Source organism: Eublepharis macularius, chromosome 6 (genome assembly GCF_028583425.1).
Source record: "Eublepharis macularius isolate TG4126 chromosome 6, MPM_Emac_v1.0, whole genome shotgun sequence".
In the NCBI taxonomy this organism is placed as follows: Eukaryota; Metazoa; Chordata; class Lepidosauria; order Squamata; family Eublepharidae; genus Eublepharis; species Eublepharis macularius.
In genome coordinates, this window is record NC_072795.1 from 68,469,334 (window position 1) to 68,475,249 (window position 5,916).

Here is a 5,916-nt window from a genome sequence, read left to right on the forward strand (position 1 = left end):
CTCCTTTAGATATGACAAGTGAGGATCAGCAAGGAACTTGCGGTGTGGGGGGAATGCCACTCCTCTTCTTCCTCCTGCTTCTTTCTGCTACTGTCTTTCTCCTCAATGCCCTTCCATTACCTCCTCCTCCTCCTCCTCCTCCTGCTTGCTTGCTTGCCTGCCTACCCGTACCTACCCAGTCCTCCCTTCCCTACTGCCTGTGGTGTGATCATCAGCTCCATCACTTTCCCTGTCTGCTCCTCTGGTTCATGCTGATTTGCTTTCTGGCTTGCCTGACTATGTGTCAGCTGGCTCTTCCCTTTCCTGCTGCTGCCTGGCTCAACTAGTCCTCCTTTCCCCTTCTTTGTTAGCTTGGTTGGTTGGTTGCCTGCCCATACAACCACCAGCTCGTCCACTCCCCACCCACTTAGAGGCGGTGACAGCTTTGTGTTTCTCCCCGTCTCCTGCTGCTGTTGGCTATTCTTTGAGTTGCTATGCAACCTTCAATGCGGTGGCTCTTCCCCCCCCCCCCATTGTAAGTGGAAGTCTGAGGGCTTTTAAAAATCCCCTTGCATTTCCCCTCAGATTTTTCTGTGAATCTGGTGGTTCCTCCAGTTATGTAGAAAGATCTCCCTTCTCTGCACATAACAGGGTTATTAGGTCCCTATACCCTCCCAGGTATTTATTTATTTATTTGCTACAGACTTTAAACCAGAATTTAAATTTTTGAAGGGAGGAGGATAACAGCCATTATTCATCAAACGAATAACTTTCATGCTCATGAACCATCATTACTTTGAAAGTTTATTCTGTTACAGTGGCTCTTTTAAAAATAGATTAGAATTATCAGGAGGCCCTATTATCATGTAAACATTACAACAAAATGAAGCCAGGGCTACACGATAATGCTTTTATTTATAGCCTATCACGTGAGATCTCTAGCCAACTGACTGCATGGTATCAGCAAGTTCAAATCTTTCTAAGCACAGATTTTTATTTTGTGATTGTGAGTCATGCTCTAGTCGCCTTTGTGACTGTTATGATATTATGGGTGATAAAGATTTTGATGAGTACCTCATCCCTTTTTGATAATATCTGGAATTAAGAGTGAAACCACTGAAGGGATGGAATGTCTGGCACATAAGTGGAAACTTGGACTGAAGATGGGTAGATCCATACCCCTAGTTCCTGATTCTGTGGGACTTCTTCATGCTGCTGTGATGAAGAGTTAATCTGCTAAAGAAGAACACTCGACATGGGAGGGAGCTGATTAGGAATCTGTTTTGGGCATTTCATAGTTAAGCTCCATATATCCTCTGCCATCTGTCGCATACTGTCCAACTCCTCTGCTGCCTACACGATGCGATGTGGTCAGGAAGAAAAGAGGCAGGAAATGCCTCTCTGCACTGGGTGGCCTTTCCATTTGCATTTGTTTCTTTCTAGCTATGGGATCTTTTTCTAATGCTCACTTGATATCATGCTTACACTAACTTTTAGGACAGGGGTCCTCAAACTTATCTTTAGATGTGGCTGCCTGTGCATAGTAGTTCCTGACAAATGTGGATCCCAATGAATGGTCCTAAGCAGATATTTCTCTGTACAAATAATGGAGGCTGTACAACTACAGTAAATCTATATTGTCAACGCAGAATGGTCTGCAGTAATGGAAGTCAATCGGTTGGGAGGTTACACTTGCTTTGCATCCAGGCCCTGTTGTTCTTGGGACTAAAGTGGCGTGTGTATGTGTGTGTGTGTGCACATGCATGCGCACATGCGCACACTAGCTATCCACAGTTGTTCCTGCATCTCTATTGCTGCCTCAGAGTTGGTGGATATGATATTGGGAGATATGTCGACAGATCACATGCATTTTTAAAAGGGTAAATGGCAATTATGGGAGAGGAGGGGGTCAATCTGAATTGGAGTAATGACATGGTGTCATGGTAGTGAACCTTTTCTACTGGACCATTTTCCTGATCTTAACCCACTCTCAAGCAAATATTTGGGCATCTTTGTTTCCCCCGCCCTGCTTCTGCTCCGTCTTTGCCAATCTCTGCTGATTACTATCAAAAGTCCTTGCTGAACAGCATTGGCTATGTCTGTGTGAGGAGACTCACCAGTACCCCTACGAAGGAAGGCCCCAAAACAGGATTCAGCACCCCGTTAACCTAGACAAAAGTTGGCAAAGTAAAAAGAGTTTATTAAAGTAAAAAGACCCAAATAAACTGATGCACTTCAGGTATCTCTGACAATGCATGCCATGCAGGGCATACCCACGGGCTTATATACCCTCTTACAAACAAACCATCAAAAAGGAAATTTGGAATATCATGTTACTTCTAAAAGAATGCAAACACATATATTCAGAAAAGATCTCAAAGATTAACAGGCAACTAAGATCTGCGGTTACACTTGACACTAGGGTTGCCAGCTCCAAGTTGGGAAATTCCTGGAGATCTGGGGGGGGGGTGAAACGTGGAGAAACCTGGAGAAAGTGGGAGGGAAAGGACCTTGGCATGGCATAATTCCATAGAGTCCACCCCCAAAAGTAGCCATTTTCTCCAGGTGAACTGATCTCTGTGGCCTGGAGACCAGTTGTAATTCCAGATCTCCAGCCACTATCTGGAGGCTGGCAACCCTACTTACACCCTTCAGTGTGGTGTTTTAAAAAATCATTGGAGGATATTTCAAAAGATCAGTGTGAGTTAAGCACCATCACAAGCAATTTTTCTTTTTAAAAAAGAGTTCTGATTATGAAAAAGAGATGCAGGATAAATGCTGGGACGAGGGGCATTTTGAAATGCATGTCCAAACTAATCATGGATTGTTGTACTCTCTTCAGGGAATTATTCACTCATGTGAAAAAAGCAGGAACCGGTGTCTTAATCAGAGACAGGAAATGGAAAGTACCAAATATAACATCTATTTGTATTATCTTTATTTTCTTATGCTACATTAGAATTCTTGGCAAGTGAGCATCCAAGAACTGTGAGTTTGATTAATGCCAATTTACATGTACTTATCGTTAAAAAAAAAGCTAGTTTCTCCCTCCACCCATTCTTCCTGAAGAACTGACTTCCCCACTGACTTAGCTTATTGGGTCTGTTCACCCCAGAGACATATCTGGATCATCTGTTTTCATTGTTGCTTCTTCTGGCTGCCCTATACATGCCAATCCTTGTTGCCACTGTTGCTGTGTTGGTTGCCTTTTTTCTCTGTAGCCCTTTTGAGGAGCTGTTCACTTCTTTGTTTCTCTGGAGTGTTAGTTTAGGGGTTGTGGCTGCAGATGTTCTTTTGAAGCACACATCTCTTCTGCCTACAAATTGAGCAGCCAGAGTAGGAATGGCAACCAAATGGAAAGCGGAGGAATGCCCAGTCAGCTAAAGCTAAAACGGCAGAATAAGCTGTCATGGCCAAATTAACCAATTACATAAACAAAAGACCGATTAAGGAATTCGAAAGGGAAAAGGAAATGTATTACACCTATTATAAAGATGGGAATAAGCGATACAGACCACTTCTGTTGGTTTTGATCTGTATGAAGTCATTGAAATGCTATTTTTCTTTAGATTTTGATATAGTTTTAGTTAGAGTTATGTATATTAGCTAATTTATTAATATACATAACATAATTAGTATTACAAATATTTTTATAGATAGTTTTTCAGATTTAGTTTATTATTATACCTTTTTGAAATATTTTTAAAATACATTGCTTGCCTCTTTTGATTGTAGCAGTTATAATTTATAGATATGTTAATGTTTTAAAATGATTCAGGAATGAATACATTGCTATCTTGACTTCAAATATCCAATATCTGGTAGTTAATATTAAAATAATATTTTTTATTTCAAGTCAGCTTGCTTATATAGTTCATTATATGTCTGTTGATTTAATGGCAAATTTCATTAGGATTGAGAGAGAAAATATTCCTGAGTATTATGAATATGCTGTATACCTGAAATTCACAATTCATATGTTATATGTTTATCATATTTTGAATAGTCCTTGTAATGTACATTTTAAATTACTTTTCTAAATTTTTGTTCCCCTTCCTTTTTCTTTTTGTATCCCGAGATTCCATAACCAAAGGAAAATTCAGTATTGGAGGTCATGATCATGTAAACTAGGTGATTTTTTGGGGTGTAATGTATGGTTATCTAATGTAGTCTTGTACCATTTACATTCCTGAAATGGAATTTTGAAGAAGAATTTGATGATTTATCTGACTTTGATAACAGTTTGACTGTAAGGTTAAAGTGAAGGCCATTTCATTTATTGTCCAGGTAACCTATATAGTAGGGTAAGATTTGAAGTAGAACTTGCCAGTGGACTCACACTCTTAACCAGAAAGATTCATGGTAGTTCTTCTACAGAATTTAAAGATAGGGTTAACTTAACAGTTCCTTGGGGAATCCCCCACTCCCACTCTCTGGTCTCCCACCACTCACCTGGCCAGCTGGGGGAAAGGTGTGGGAACGGGCCTCCAGGGTGCACTCCTGGGGTGGTGCGATGACATCACTTCCTGTGAGTGACATTATAATGCCATCCTGAGAGCACTCCCACGCTTCGCAGCAGGCTGATTTGGGCCCCAGATTGGGGCCCAAATTGACCTATTGCGAAGCGCATGCTCAAGTGCAATGATGTCACTTGTAAGTAACATCATTGGAAGGGAAGGAGAGTGCAATCTCCCCTCCTGCTGGGATGGTAAGGGGATCTGGCAACCCTATTTGAAGATGAAGGTTAAAATTTAAAATTCCAGTAATACACATTTCTCTCTGCCTCTCAGTAATTCTTGATCAGATTTCAGAAGTGTCACATATTGTCGGCCTACCCTACCTCACAGGGTTTCTGTGAGAATAAAATTGAGGAAGGAAGAATGAGGTAAAGTGCTTTGCATTCCTACTGGAGGGACAGGCATGGTAAAAATGAAGTAAATGAATAAATGTGTGTTTAATAACATATTTTTCTGCCTATCTTTGGTTGCTGTTATTATATTGTATTGTTCTAAACTTTTTCTTGTTTCTTCGTTTCTGTGATTCTATTTCTGCTTTAGCGACAAAAATTTCTTTGTTTGCTTAACTGAGTTTCTTAACTGTGGTTAGATGTTGCTTTTCTTATTTTGAGTTAATTATGGGTCTTAATATTATTTTTTCATGAAAAATCTGAGAGGAAAACACATTAGCTCCTTTTTATTTTTAACACCAGCAGATTCCAAAAACTAAGACTGCCAACATTTTTTAAGTCTTACTAGTAAAGCTGTTTCAGATGCCTGATACAGAGACTGTATCAGGCATCTGACGAAGAGAACTTGATTCTCGAAAGCTTATGCTACAATAAAATTGGTTAGTCTTAAAGGTGCTACTGGACTCTTTTTGATTTTGCTACCACAGACTAACACGGCTAACTCCTCTGCATCTAGTAAAGCTGTGTTTACTGAAAACCCAGTAAATGTCAGAGCTGGCCTTACAACAAAGGTTATTTGCTATTGAATATCCTTATGTTCCTATCAGGCCCCACTATAATCAACTAGACTCCTCTAAGATCCATGTTGGTTCTTCATATTCCTCTCCTGGTTTACTCCATCTCAGCCCAGCTTAGTTCAGTTCCTGGTTCTTTCTAAGGGCTCAGTAGCCTTGAAACAAAGAACTGCTACATTACAGTTATGTGTTGACCTCTTGCTGCATCAATAACCAAAATGTATTGGTCTGGATGCAGAGAGAAGCACTGATTTAAATACCATCATGGAAGAGAGGTAAAAGGTAAAGGTAGTCCCCTGTGCAAGCACCAAGTCATTACTGACCCATGGGGGCCGTCGCATCACGACGTTTTCTTGGCAGACTTTTTACGAGGTGGTTTGCCATTGCCTTCCCCAGTTCTCTACACTTTATCCCCAGAAAACTGGGTACTCATTTTACTGACCTCGGAAGGATGGA